Here is a 15,803-nt window from a genome sequence, read left to right on the forward strand (position 1 = left end):
TCTTGTTCTACGTATTCTGCTTTCATGAATCTAGTTATGCAGTATTTAATTTTTGCCCTTTATTGATTACAAATGCCATTTCAAGGACAGCACAGTTTTTTGAGTCTTGAAGGAGAAAAGGGCTTTCCACAGGTAAGGCAAGTGGGAGTGAGATCAAGCTAGGGTGTTGACCAAGAATGGTTTACACAGCAAAGCGGTGCTTACGACTACAAAGGTGCTTGCAGGCATCTGTCTGGAGGTCTCCTCAATAGCAAAGCTCCTATCCTGCCCTTTATATTAATGCGTTTAGAGCCTCACTCCATTTCCCTGGCAGCTTGGACTTTCTCAATTTTTTCACTTCTGGCCACCTTGTGCAGATGTTTCCAGAATGAGGAATCTTTATTCCTGTTTCTGCCCAAGTTCATTCCTGGGTAGTTCTATTATACTTTGAATATTTGTTCCCTCCAAATCGTATGTTGAAATTTATCCTCAGTGTTGGAGGTGGGGCCTAACGGGGGCAGATCCTTCGTGAATGGATTTAATGCCCTCCCTCAGAGGTGAGTGAGCTCTTGAGCTCTATTAATCTCAGGGAGAGCTGGTTGTTAAAAAGAACCTGAACATCCCCTGTCTCTCTTGCCTCCTGTCTCAGCATGTAATCACTGCACAGGCCAGCTTCCCTTCCCCTTCCACCACAAGCAGAAGCCACTTGAAGCCTCACCAGAAGCAGAGCAGATGCCAGCATCATGCTTTCAGTGCAGCCTGCAGACCGTGGGCCAAAGAGACCTCTTTTCTTTATAAATTACCCACTCTCAGGTGTTCCTTTATAGCTACACGAAACAGACCAAGACAAGCTCCCTTCCTCCATTTGTCACAACCGTTGAGACACTTGTTTTCTTGGTTTTGTTTGTCTTAGTTGTTTTTGACTTTGCCTGGTCTTCTTCCTCAGTTGTTATCTATATTTAGGAGCATGTATTTCACAGGAATAAAATATTCACTAACGAATACTTCTATTTTATTTTCACCCACATTTTAAAAAGATGCAATTCTCCCTTTTGTGGTAGCAAATGTGGGAGATTTTCATTACTAAATGGCATTTTATACGTTTTTCTTATAGGAATTGATTGATGTACGTATTTCTAACTTCCTATATGGATCGCTTCCTCACATCTTCTTCCCTTAAAGAATGACTTTTGTAGTTCTTGACAGATGAAAGGGCTTTTCTCAGAGACTGTAGCAGGAAGACAGAGCAGGTGTGGGGGTTCCTTAGAAGGGGAGGGCTGGGGTGGGAAGATGCATGATACACCTCCTCAGCTGGCTCCTGAGAATGAAGAAAAGGGGCTGTTTAACTACAGACACATTCAGCACCATGAGAAAGCTAAAACAAACAAACAAAAAGCTACAGGCATATCTTGGAGATATTGCAGGTTTGGTTCCAGGCCACCACAATTAAGAGAGTCACACAAATTTTTTGGTCTCCCAGTGCATATAAAATTATGTTTATATTATATGGTAGTCTATGAAGTGTGCAATAGCATATGTCCAAAACAGTGTACACACCTTAATTAAAAATACTTTTCTGCTAAAAAATGCCAACAACCCTCTGAGCCATTAGCAAGCTGTGATTTTTTGGCTGCAGAGCCTTGCCTCAGTGTTGATGGCTACTTACTCATCAGGGTGGTGGTTCTGAAGGTTGGGGTGGGTATGGCAATTTCTTTTTTCTTTTCTTTTTTTTTTTTTTTTAGAGACAGGGTCTGGCTCTGTCACCCAAGCTGGAGTGCAGTGGTGCAATGACAGCTCACTGCAGCCTCAAACTCCCAGGCTCAAGCGATCCTCCTGCCTTAGCCTCCTGAGTAGGTGGAACCACAGTTACATGCCACCATGCCTGGCTAATTTTAAATTTTTTTTTTTGTAGAGATGTGGTCCTTCTGTGTTGCCCAAGCTGGTCTTGAACTCCTGGCCTCAAATGACCCTCCCATTACCTGAAGTGCTGGGATTACAGGTGTAGCCACTGTGCCCAGCCTGTGGCAATTGCTTAAAATAAGACAATGATGAAATTTGCCACATTGATTGACCCTTCGTTTCACTAAAGATTTCTCTGTAGCATGCGATGCTGTTTGATAGCATTTGACCCACAGAAGAATTTCTTTCAAAATTTGAGTCAATCCTCTTAAATCCTGCTGCTGCTTAATCAACTAAGCTTATGTAATATTCCAAATCCTTTGTTGTCATTTCAAAATGTTCACAGCATCTTCAGCAGAAGTAGATTCTATCACAAGAAACCACTGCCTTTGCTCATCCATCAGAAGCAACTCTTCATCAGTTAATCATGAGATTGCAGCAATTCAGTCTTTTCTTCAGGCTCCGCTTTTAATTCTAAGTTCTCTTGCAATTTCCACTACATCAGAAGTAACCTCCACTGAAGTCTTGAACCCTTCAAAGTCATCCATGAGGGTTGGAATCCACTTCTTCCAAACTCCTGTTAATGTTGACATTTTGACCTTCTTCCATGAATCATGAATGTTCTTAACAGCATCTAGAACAGAGACTCCTTTCCAGTAGGTTTTCAATTTACTTTGCCCGAATCCATTAGAGGAATCACTATCTATAGCAGCTATAGCCTTATGAAATATATTTCTTAAATAATAAGGCTTGAAAGTCTAAAACTACCCCTTGATCCAGGGGCTGCAGAATGGATGTGTGTTAGCAGGCATGAAAACAACATTAATCTTGTATATCTCCATCAGAGCTTCTGAGTGACTACGTGCATTGTCAATAAGCAGCAATATTTTGAAAAGAATCTTTTTTTTTCTGAGCAATAGGTCTCAATCACAGGCTTAAAGTGTTCAGTAAACCATACTGTAAACAGATGAGCTGTCATCCAGGCCCTGTCACATTCATAGAGCACAGGCAGAGTTAATTTAGCTTAATTCTTAAGGGCTCCAGGATTTTCAGAATGGTAAATGAGCACTGGCTTCAACATAAAGTCACCAGCTGCATTAGCCCCTAACAAGAGAGTCAGCTCGTCCTTTGAAACTTGGAAGCCAGGCATTGACTTGTCCTTTCTAGCTATGAAAGTCCTAGGTAGCATCTTATTTCAACAGAAGGCTGTTTCATCTAAATTGAAAATGTGTTGTTTAGTGTAGCCACCCTTATCAATGATGTTATCTAGATCTTCTGGAGAACTTGCTGCAGCTTCTACATCAGCACTTGCTGCTTTACCTGGCACTTTTATGTTATGGAGACAGCTTCTTTCTTTCAGTCTCATGAACAACCTCTGTTAAGACTTCAACTTCTCTTCTGCAGCTTCCTCATCTCTCAGGGTTCATGGAATTGAAGAGAGTTAGGGCCTTGCTCTGGATGAGGCTTTGACCTACAGCTGGTTCCACACCCCTAAAACTTTCTCCAGCTCAGCAATAAGGTTGTTTTGCTTTCTTAACATTCTTGTGTTCACTGAGTAGCACTTTTCATTTCTTTCAAAAACTTTTTCTTTGCATTCACAACTTGGCTAAATGTTTAGCGTAAGAGGTCAAACTTTTGGCCTATCTTGGCTTCCAACATGCCTTCCTCACTAAGCTTAATCACTCCTAGCTTTTGATTTAAAGTGAGAGCTGTGTGACTCTTCCTTTTCCGTGATTGCTTAGAGGCCATTGTAGGGTTATTAACTGTCCTAATTTCAATGTTGCTGCATCTCAGGGAATAGGGAGGCCCGAGGAGAGGGAAAGAGATGTGGAATGGTGATTGATGGAGCAGTCAACACACACAACATTTATTGATTAAATTTTCCATCTTATATGGACGTGGTTCATGCCTCAACACAATTACAATAGGAACATGAAAGATCACTGATCACAGATCACCGTAACAGAAATAACAATAATGGAAATGTTTTAAGTATTGTGAAAATTACCAGAGTGTGACACAGAGGCAGGAAGTGAGCACATGTTGTTGGAAAAACAACGACAGATTTGCTTGATGCATGATTACCACAAACCTTCAATTTGTAGAAAGCACAATATCTGCGTTAACTCCTGTTTCTCTGGAATTGTCCCGTAAACTTCAGGTTCTTTGTCAATGAGAGACTGCTTGGAGGCTAAGCCTGCTCTGAAGGGCTGCAGCTACCCTGCCCCTGGCAGTGTCTTTGACTGCAAGGCACGGATAAAGCTGGAGATTTTTCGATGGAGCAGAGGCCAGCCGGGTGGTCGCACTGATTCGTGATAACCCTGGTGGCAGTGCTGGAGGCTGGTGAGGTGGTGAAGGGCATGGCGCTTTGGACATGGGCCCTTCCTACATGCAGGACCTCCTGGGGTGCAGAGGATAAGTTCATTTTGTATGGATGATGTTCCTCTTCCTCTGTCACCAGAGACCAGATTTTATGTTCAGATCTGGCTCCCATGAGAGTCATGTCATCTGCGCTGTTTTTGATTTTGTTCTGAGCTTCCCACTGTGCCCTATGGCTGGTGTTTCCCCAGCCCATGGCTGTGATTACATCTCCGATACACAAATTAGCTACAGCAGCCTTGCTTCCGGGGGTGACCTGGAAATGGAGAGGATGCTTGAAGTCCTTGCTGCCCATGACGCAGAAGCCCCATGGTCCTGGACCCTGAGGGACTGTCTACTGGGTGGTCATGGCATGGGGACAGGCTTGCAGGACAAGAGCACTGGTCATACCAAGAGAACCTGCTCTGAAAATTGAATTTTCCACAAGCCTAGCTGCTGAAAAGGCCCGCTGTAACCCGAGGACCAGTTTAAGCTCATATTTCCTCAAACACACTGCCCTGACTCGAAGACCAACCTTACCTCTGGCTGTCACTCACCAGTCAGAGCTCACCAGCTCCCAGAAGCTTCTCCAGAGCCAATGTGCTTTCTTTCCAAACAATACCTAACATTTCTCTAATAAAACTCTTACCTTTCCTTTTAAAAAAAAACTTTTATTTTAGGTTTGAAGGTGCATGCATGTTCAGGTTTGTTATCAGTTTACATAGGTGAACTCGTGTCTTGGGCGTTTGTTGTACAGATTTTTTTCATCACTCAGGTATTAAACCCAGTACCCACTAGTTATCTTTTCTGCTCCTCGCCCTCCTCCCACTCTCCACCCTCAAGTAAGCCCCATTGTGTGTTGTTCCCCTCTATGTGTCCATGTGTTGTGATCATTTAGCTCCCACTTATAAGTGAGAACATGTGGTATCTGGTTTTCTGTTTCTGCCTTAGTTTGCTAAGGATAATGGCCTCCCACTCCATCCATGTTCCTGAAAAAGACGATCTCATTTTTTATGGCTGCATAGTGTTCCATGGTGTGTATATGCCACATGTTCTTTATCTAATCTGTCATTGATGGTCATTTAAGTTGATTCCATGTCTTTGCTATTGTGAACAGTGCTGCAATGAATATTTGTGTGCATGTGTTTTTACAGTACAATGATTTATATTCCTCTGGGTATATAAATTCCAAATGGGATTGCTGAGTCAAATGGTAGTTCTGTTTTTAGCTCTTTGAGGAATTGCCACACTGCTTTCCACAATGGTTGAACTAATTTGCACTCCCACCAACAGTGTATAAGTGTTCCCTTTTCTCCAGCATCTGTTATTTTGTGACTTTTTAATAATAACCATTCTGACTTGTGTGAGAAGATTTCTCATTGTGGTTTTGATTTGCGTTTCTCTAATGATCAGTGATATTGAGCTTTTTTTTCATATGTTTGTTGGCCATATGTATGTCTTCTTTTGAAAAGTGTCTCTTCATGTCCTTTGCCCAGTTTTTAATGGGGTTGTTTTTCTCCTGTAAATTTCTTTAAGTTCCATAGAGATGCTGAATATTATGTCTTTGTCAGATGCATAGTTTGCAAATATTTTCTCCCATTCTGTAGGCTTTCTGTTTACTTTGTTGACGGCTTCTTTTGCTCTGCAGAGGCTCTTAAGTTCAATTAGATTCCATCTGTCAAATTTTGCTTTTGTTGCAATTGCTTTTGGTGTCTTCATCATGAAATTTTTGTCCGTTTCTATGTCCAGGATGGTATTGCCTAGGTTGTCTTCCAGGGTTTTTACAGTTTTGGGTTTTACATTTTAGTCTTTAATCCAGCAGTCCACAACCTTTTTGGCACCAGGGTCTGACTCTGTGGAAGACAATGTTCCCACAGAGAGCAGTATGCAGGGGAATGGTTTTGGGATGAAACTGTGCCACTTCAGATCATCAGGTGTTAGTTAGATTCTCAAAAGGAGTACACAACCTAGATCCCTCACATGTGCGGTTCACAATAGGGTTTGTGCTCTAATGAGAATTTAATGCTGCCGCTGATCTGACAGGAGGTGGAGCTCAGATGGTAATGCTTGCTTACCAGCCACTCATCTCCTGCTGTGCAGCCTGGTTCCTAACAAGCCACAGACTGGTAACAGTCCATTGCCCAGGGGTTGGGGACCTCTGCTTTAATCCATCTTGAGTTAATTTTTGTATATGGTGAGAGGAAGGGGTCCAGTTTCAATCTTCTGCATATGGCTAGCCAGCTGTCCTAGCACCATTTATTGAATAGAGAATCCTTTCCCCAGTGCTTGTTTTTGTCAGGTTTGTCAAAGATCAGATACTTGTAGGTATGCGGCCTTACTTCTGGGTTCTCTGTTCTGTTCCATTGGTCTATGTGCCTGTTTTTGTCCCAGTACCATGCTGTTTTGATTACTGTAGCCCTGTAATAGTTTAAAGTCAGGCAGCATGATGCCTCCAGCTTTGTTCTTTCTGCTTAGGATTGCCCCTGGGCTATTCGGGCTCTTTTTGGTTCCATATGAATTTTAAAATAAAAACTCTCAACTTTCTCTTTGTTCTTGGAACATACTGAAGACCACCCGATCTGTGAGTATGCCCCACTTTGCCATTCTTGCCTCCTAAATAATCAGTGTTAAGTTTAGAGATTCATCTCTATATTTTATTTGACTTCAGCAATGTAAACAGTGAGTCAGAGCTGCAGTGGTGGAGGCTGCGACCTTGGCGGCGGGAAGGTCAGTTCACAGGGTTTCTCGGCATGCTCCTCCTGTGTCCCCACTGTCTATAGGTGCCCTCCATCATATGTGTGCCCTTGGCTTGTAGACTGGCCTTATCTTTCCAGAACTATTTTTGGTCCTGCTTCATGCATGAGCTTGTGCCTGAGCACAATGATGTGAAAATTAATTTAGTCATATCTTGTCCAAACTAAAAACATTGAACCATTTTAAAGGAAAGCAGCTTCCCAATGTTGCCATATATTGTTTTAAAATAATTGTAAAAAGTAGTTGCTCATGTAACAGCACTGGGCCTGCTGTTGACCTTGCATGAGATGCCTCACACACATCTGAGAGCCTGTTACTGTGGACAAGCCTGTTACTGTGGATGAAGTCCTCAGTGCTGCTGCTGCATGGGACCCTGCTTCAGAGGAGCTCTGCAACAGCAAAAGTGCCAAGCAGATCAAAGAGGACACAGCAGGACCATGTGGGGCCCTCCTCCCTGTGGTCAGTTACATCTTCTTTTGGTATCATGGTGGAGGTTGGGGGTGCCCCTGAAGACACCAGCTGAGCTTCCTGTGCTCCCTTCCCATGCCCACTGTACCCACCATGACAAGCTGAGCATGTTTCTGTAGCCATCTTCTACCCTGAGTAGATACTCCGCATTCTTACTGTGCAATGCTTTCAGGACTGTGCCTCTGTGGTCACCCCTGTCGTCCAGCTCTGTTATGGCCATGGGAACCAGAACCTGGCATGTTCCAGCACCTCATTCTGCAGTTAGAAATCAACGAAACCTCCCAAATGGGAAAGGAGGGCCTAAAACCCTTGGAAAATTTCCTCTGTGAGATTTGCATGAGACTTGGAATGTCCTGAAGTTTAATATATGAAGGTATTTGAATGACACATAGAACTCCGTGTAAGACAGCTGTAGCCAACAGAGAAAACCATTCATGTCAACAGTCTCCCTCGTGCTCTTTCAGAGACCCTCTGAATTATAGCACCCAGAGGCCCTGGATGACTTGGGAGCGGATGAGCCCCACGCACAGGCAGGAGAGTGGTGCATTCTCTGGGTAACGAAGTATCCTATAGCTAGAAGATTAGAAACAATTCTACATGAAACATTTGAAAGTATCTCTTGATCGGTTTATTTGTTTCTGAAGACACAGCTTTCCTTTGGGAAACAGTAGCCCAGAGAAAGGTCTCCACAACCAAAAAGCACCGTGAATTGTTAGTTGCATTTTTGGTCACATGAGTGAATTTCCTCCTGGATTGCATTGAATTTGCACTGTTTTGGAGACTAGCAGATGCATCGTTAATAAAGCCACATGTGCAGGGTCATCATCAGTTGATGTACTTCCATCCTAGCTGATGCTGTTGATTTTTCCCTGCCAGGAAGCTTCCTGACACAGCCTGCACCCCAGTGGACTTCCCAAAGCAAGTTGAGTCTGACTTTGCACCCCTGACATGAGAGTCATCTGACTTCTGGGCATGCCACTGAATACTGATGTACCTGAAGGAACCCTGGGTACCAAACATGCTCAAGTGAATGAATGGTGTCCAGGACAAAGCCCAGCAGGTGTCCAGGCAATGGCCTCCCGCCAGAGATCTTGTCAGCATGCTGCTCTGAGCACTGTGTGCCTTAGTGTCTTTCTGTCCTTGTTGCAATGAAGTCTTTCTCCATAATGTCAGTTTTTATACTTTTTGACCTAGTAGGACATCATGTGATGAATTTTCCTGTGATATGAATTCAGCCTAGGTGTGTCTTAGGATTGGTTTAGAGGGAAGACTGAAGCAGGTGAAATGGCAACCCCTTGGACACACATCCATAATAAATTGAAAAATATTCAGCATGATTTAATGGTATCTTTTAAAATAGGAAACAGAATATTTCCTGTTCATTAGAATCATTACATCAACTAAAGTCATCATAACTAAAGTCATCATTACGTCAACTAAAATACAAAATATGGAATCTAATCTGATCTTCAGCAGATGTTGGCATTTCTTTAAGTACACGTCTTCACTCCTGCAGTGCACTAACAGAGACTCAAGAATGACAAAGGGAAAAAAAGGCAAAATTAGGAAAAAAGGAGACATTTTGTAGTTGATGCTGGATACACTGGATGGACTATCCATTTGATATACCTTCTCATTGATAGAATAGGAAACTTCAGGTTTCACAAAGGCAAGTTGTGTTTCATGAGAAAAAGCAACAGAAAAATATCGATAATCAAAATATTTTAGTGTTTTATGAAGAACTGTATTGTAGCTTGAATCTTTAATTAAATAAATGTTTTCTTTTGCATGTAAAATAGAATTCAGCCTTTTCTAACTCAGGACAGCAATGGGCTGAAGACACTGCTGGGCCCATCCTGCCACCTGCTGGGAGGCCTTGTTCCCTCAAAAGCCTTGGTTTGGAAGGATGATTGGAAAATAGCTTTACACACCCACCCTTTATTGTGTTTTTATTCACAAAGCCTTAATATACCGCCATACTTCATGTAGTTGATTTTTCGTATCTCTGATAAGTTTTTAAATGTCAGTATTCCTACTAAAGTCTCTCTCTCTGTCCTGTGTTCTATGTTCTAGGGTGTATGAAGAAAGGGCTTCAGCAGAAACAGAGGCTGAAGCCTGTGTGCTGGGGGCCGAGAGGCCAGAGGAGAATGTGATGAGACATAGAATTGGTAGTGCAGGAAGGTGGAAGATCAAGTACCGTGATGTTGGTGCTGGCTGCTTGTGTTAAACTGCCTAGGTTTTAATCTACGGTAATTTTCGCCCACCTGTGGGGCTCCCCTGGTGCCCCAGCCGTGATGGGGTAACTGAACTGCCACTGGGGCCAAGCTGCCAGTGGCCCAGGATCTGGCACTTGGAAGAGTTCTCAGAAGCACCCCTGGATCAAATGAGGAGAAACAGACTTCATCCATACCTATTCCCATTGTATTTAAAGAAGTGAATATTCTCAGGGATTTCCATATTTTTAAAAATGTCTTTTAATTAAAAAAATTAAAATAAAATACAGTTGAGGTAACAACCAAGTTACAGTTCTTCCAGCAGCACCCAGCCAGCGAGAGCCCTCAGATTTTAGAATTTTAGAAGAGAAGATTGTGGCCATGTCTGGAATTCAAAGAAGAACCAGTGAAAAGAGCTTGATAGAACTGATGGATGCTAAAACATCTAATATTAAAATAGAAGGGCAACCCTAAATGATAACATAAAATTACAATATTAATGATAGAGTAATTAAGGAAGCCATTAATGTTGAATTATGTATGTGTATGTTAAACCTATAAATTAAAATATCATGAACATTATACCATCTGTGCTGGTTTCATTAATGCTAAGTTATAAAATAATTATTAAACTGTATGAATGACATTTTATTAATACAAAATATAAATTGCTATCGTTGAATAGAACTTTAAATTTGAATAAAAAGAATATATTATACTAATACGTTAGGCTTTGATAAAATATGAAATTTAAACAACATTTTAATAAAATGCTAAGTTTCCCAGTAGTATTTATATGAAGTTATTTGAGATAGTGTTTGTTCAACAAATAATGTGACAGTGTCTAGTGTTGGCTCTGTTTGATTACGTGGTGGAAAAATAAAACATTTGCAAGGAAATGGGTTATTTCAAGTTATATTTTAATGTCCTTTTATTTCCACATAGTAAAATCTTTATGCTGGGCATGGTGACTCATGCCTGTAATCCTAGCATTTTGGGAGGCTGAGGTGAGAGGATCGCTTGAGCCCAGAAGTTCAAGACTAGCTTGGGCAACATAATGAGACTCTGTCTCTACCAAAAAATAAAAAATAAAAAATTACCCGGGCCTGGTGGTGCGTGTCTGTGGTCCCAGTTACACAGGAGGCTGAAGGAGGACTGCTTAAGCCCAGGAGGCAGAGGCTGTAGTGAGCTATGATCCTGCCGCTGTACTCCAGCCTGGGCAACAGAACAAGATCTTATGTCAAAAACAAAATGAAACCAAAAAGTAAAATCATTATTATTCACTTGATATTCCTGAAGAAATTGTCAGTATTGATTAATATCCTCATCTGAATTTTAAATGATTCATATAATGGCAGACAGTAAATATATTATTTAGAGATAAAGAGGACTTTATTTAAATATTCAAGTTATTGTCAACTAGACTATTTTAATGTAAATCTTGTGGCTCATGTCATATGTTGTTAATATTAACTTTAATTTTCATAATAATTGTGTGCATTTCAATGTATGCATTTCATTTTAGGTAATTTTGCATTTTTTTATTTTTATTTTTATCTTTTTAGAGATGATGGTTCACTATATTGCCCAGGCTGGTCTTGAACTCCCGGGCTCAAGCGATACTCCCACCTCGGCCTCCCAAAGTGCTGCTGGGAATACAGGCGTGAGCCACTGCGCCTGGCTCCGATTTTGCAATTTTAATTGTTCTGCAAAAGTTTCCTCCGAATATTCATCATTCTGTAGTGTGTGAATGGGCACAGCCTGAAATGTTGAGACTTGAGATAGAGTTTAAAATATGGTGATTTTATTCCTCGTGTGTCTTCCGGGTGAGAATCCACACGTTATCACATGAACCAGTGATGTGTGTCATAAGGAAATTAAGAAACAAACCTATACTATTTTTGCTACCCTTGTTCTCTGGAAAATGAACTGTAATAGATTTCTAGAATTAATTTTTGATGCTAAAAATATTATCATTCCAATTCAACAGTGAGAACAGCGCCGCGTTCTGTGCTACGCTAGGGGGAGCACCCACTTTGGTAATGAACATTGTTCCCTGTTAGTCTTTAGAGAATTAAGGGCCGGACGAGGAAGTGGGAAATAGGAGGAAGCTGTGCCTCCCCGGAGGAGCACGTGCCCTCAGAGCCGTAAGGCAGGAGCAGAGGCTGCCTGAGTTTGCAGCGCGAGGCCAGGGGGCTTCCCTGGTACTCGGCGACCGCCCTGTGCGCTCGGACGCGCAGGCAAATCCCCGCTGGGCTGCGCCTGGTGTGCACTGAGCCCTCCTACTTGCGTCCTACGCCACTTATCCGTTTATCTGCGTCGTAAAAGCCAGCGTTACTTTGTTTTTGTTTCAACTACTTTTCCAGTGCCACGGGATTTCATGCAAAGTGCCTTAGACGGTAGAAATGCCTGCTCCTCTCGTTTCCTTATTTCTGGAATGTGCTCACATGCGGCCACGTAGGGACCCGGGACGCTCAGCCCTTTCTGCGCCCTCGCCCTCTCCAGGGCGGCATCTGGCAAGGAGGGCGGCCCAACACTGCAAGCCTGATCCCAGGAGCTGACCTCTGGACGGTCTCAGGGACTGACTAGGGATGCAGCCGCAGGAGGGGGCAGCCGAGCGGGGAGAGGACTGGGGGAGGGGAGTGGGGTGTGCGCTTGGGGCAGGGCGGGGCAAGGGTGGCTTCGGGAGGGACTGGGAGGGGGCGGCCCTAAGAGATCGGTTGGGCTCCCTGGCTGCCTGTACACTGGTGCTTTTTTCTTTGCTAATGCCCTGGATGTCACCGGCCCAGTTTGCTCATCTCGCCTGAAGCCCCATTGTGGTTCCGTTATTTTCTGAGAGATTTTCCCTTCCTTTCTCTTTTTGCCCTATACCAGAACTGCGAGCAGACACCCCTAGCACCCCGGAAGATGGGCAATGGTTCTCCGGCCACCTCCTGCCCCTTTCTCATTAAAGCTTGAGAAGGAGGGTGGCTGTGTCCCAGGAGCTGGGCTGGCACCCTCAGTGAGGTTGTGGGGCTCTCCTGGAGAACACAAACCATCCCTTAGGACACCAGCAGCAGGCAAGACCCCAGATGGTCCGATCAAGACAAAGACAAGCCACTCCAGAATCCTGTCTGAATACAGACAGATGGGAGCATCTCTCAGGCCAGGAGTGCCATCCGTGTCCTCTCCCAGCCCACATGGTGACTGCTGCTTTGGCCTTGGTGATAGCCTGTCCTGCCCTTGTCAGGCCTCCCGGGGGATGAGGTTTATGAAGATTCCAGTGTATACCTACCTCCTCCTGCTTCCTGACAGTGCTCAGCTCAGAGCCAGCCCCCTCTCCCGTTAGTCCACCCCTGGCCAGCTGGCACACACACACGGCCTGTGGCAAGGCTCTTCCAAGCCTCTCACTGCACCCTCCACAGCGCCACGGCATATTCTTGCAGAATGAAACAGTAAATCCAGCTGTAGTTTAACAACAGGTGTGTCTCTGGTAGGCACACTAGGCAGCAGCTCATTGGCCTGTATTTAAAATATGAACATGTGCGTGACTGCAAAGGCCTAGATCCTCACTTTTTCCTACAAACCGGAATTGCTCTTCTCAAAGTTTAAACCACATTTGCAATACATGAGATCCACAGCCTGAGTGGAAGGAGCCACATGCCGGGGATGGGCTGGGCCTGGGGGCCAGGCCACCCTTGGGCAGAGAATGTGGGTGCATGGAGAGGGTTTGTGGGGCAGGAAGGATCCCTGAGTGTTTCGAGCAAAGAGGAGTGTGTGATCCTGCCTGCCCTTGGTGCCATCCACTGGGGCTGGTCAGCGAGGCCAAGTCCATCGTGGTGGTGGGGACACATGGCAAAACTAGAAGCCCTGGGGGAGCTGGGGGAAGGGAGCAGGCACCCATTATACTGCCGTTGCAGTTTTCTATAAGTTCTATAATTATTTCAAAATAAAATATTTTAAAATGACCATGTCCCTAAAGGAGGGATAATAGTAAGCCTCACAATAGAGATTAGCCTGTACTCAGACCCACTTCAGCTCCAGCTGTGAAGCTTCTTCTGCTCTCCGATTCCAGAGCCTGATGGTGTTAAGGAGTCCCCTGTGGATGTTACAGCGATGTGGATGTTATGCTACAGACATCACAGTAATGACCCTTTGGAGCCTTGGATGATTCCCCTGTGCTGTGCAGGCGGCAGGATTTTTGATTTCCCTTTTCCCACACGAGCCCTTCCCCTACTGGGTATCTTGAGACTGACCACCCTTTGCCCCAGGCTAGAAGCCACAGAGAAGGTCATCTACTTGGGTTTCTTCTCCCTTCCATGGAGCCTCCCTGCTTCTGGTCATCACCTGGGTCCCACTCAAAGACCACAGAGGCTGCTCTCAGGTCTAATTTTCTGTCTTGATTGTGCTGCCAATAGTGAGTTTCACACATGTATGTTTCAGGCAGAGAGACGCTTGCACAGAGTGTGGGGATACCCTTGGTGGCTCTTTCCCCTCTGGGATTCTTCCTTCTTCCTTCTTTCTTCTTCTTCCTCCTCTTCTCCCTCCCCTCCTCTCCTTCTCTCTCCCTCCCCTCTCCTCTTCTCCTTCTCTCTCTCCCTCCCCTCCCCTCTCCCTCTCTTCCCCTCCCCCTCCCCTTCCTGTCTGTCACCCAGGCTGAAGTAGCGAAATGACAGCTCACTGCAGCCTTGAACTCCTGGCTTCAAGTAATCCACCCTCCTCAGCCTCCTGAGTAGCTGGGACTACAGGTGTTCACCACCACTCCTGGCTATGTTTTTATTTTTTGTAGCGATGGAACCTTGCTCTGTTGCCCAGGGTGGCCTCAGTCCCTCTGGGATTCTACTGGGGAGTTACAGTGTCTCTGGGGCACAAGGGATTGACTTGATCATGACTGCCATTTCCCAGATGGTGACCCAGGTGCTTGAGAAGCTCATACCTTTCCGGGCCCATCTCAGAGGCAGTGGGGATGATCATCAAGGGTCTTCCTTGTGACTGATGGGGAGCAGCCATTCAGGGGCCCTGGTGGAGGCCCTGGCAGGGCACAGCCTGCCACACCATTCCAAGGGTTCAGACTGTGACCTGTGCACTGCAGGTGTCCCTTGTCCATCCCTACAGGGGAGAGTATGGCCAACTCCGTTAGGCAGTGCCTTGGGTGTCCTGATGGCTTCCGGGAGTGACACTGCAGGTCTGAGAGAACTTGGATTGGAGAAAGGAACTGGAGGGATGGAGCAAGATTGGGCTCACAGGCTCAGCATCCCCAGGGAGCTGTGGTGACATGAGCCCAAGTGGGAATAGGTGTCTCTGCCCCTGTGGAGGTCCCAAGTTGGTGCCTGGGGAGGGCAGGGCTGAGGGGTTGCTGGGAGGTGAGTGTTGAGAGGCCTAGGAGGCCACGTCCATGAATGGGTCTGGAGACCCGGGGGGCTGGGTCTGAGGGGATGGGAGCAGGTATAACTGAGGGAGCTGGTGGGAGGACTCCAGCACAGCTGCTCAGGGGAGCCCTGAGTCACTTCGGGGGTGTGAGGAGAGTGGAGGAAGTGGATGGCCCTGGTGCCCCAGGTGAGGGGTGGGCTGCAGGGGGCCAGCCTTGTGAGGGGCAGATCAACTTGGAGGTGAGCTCGGGAGCATGCAGGTGAGGACCCAAGAGACCAGGGGCCTCCTGGGGCAGGTGGGGCAGAGAGACCGAAGACTGAGGCCCAGCAGGACCTGGGGTAGAGAAGAGAGGGTATAGGGAGGAAAAAGGGGGCAGCTTCACCAACTCATCAACTAAGGGATGGTTGGGGCGGGCCAGGAGCTAAGCAGAAGGTGGGGTGATGGGGGAGATGGAGCCCTCACGGGGCAGCGGGGCCCTGGACACTGGTTTATGTATGAACAGGTGGGCAAGTCCTCTAGAGTCGTGGAAAGTAAACATGAAACCCGCAACTGCACACACGTCATTCCTCGTTTTTGTCATGGTGTTAATCTCCAAGTGGCTTTGGTTCTTCCCCAGGCACAGAATGAAGCGATCCAGGTCATCACTGTCCTGGAGCTGCCCCCGCCTACTTTGACTTTTCTTCTTGGCCTGTATCTACATCTGACACACACCAGTTAGTTTACGTGTAGGTCTGTGTGTTTATTGCGGCACTATTCACAACAGCAAAGACTTGGAACCAACCC

The 15,803-nt window shown here is 45.3% G+C and overlaps 1 pseudogene; it reads right to left on the reverse strand.

Moving 5' to 3' along the window:
• Positions 1-4,094: 4,094 nt before the first annotated feature.
• Positions 4,095-4,606, reverse strand: LOC134760608 (PDZ and LIM domain protein 1-like; annotated as a pseudogene).
• Between the last annotated feature and the right edge of the window lie 11,197 nt (positions 4,607-15,803).

The sequence above is a fragment of the Pongo abelii genome, chromosome 19 (assembly GCF_028885655.2).
Source record: "Pongo abelii isolate AG06213 chromosome 19, NHGRI_mPonAbe1-v2.0_pri, whole genome shotgun sequence".
Lineage (NCBI taxonomy): Eukaryota > Metazoa > Chordata > Mammalia > Primates > Hominidae > Pongo > Pongo abelii.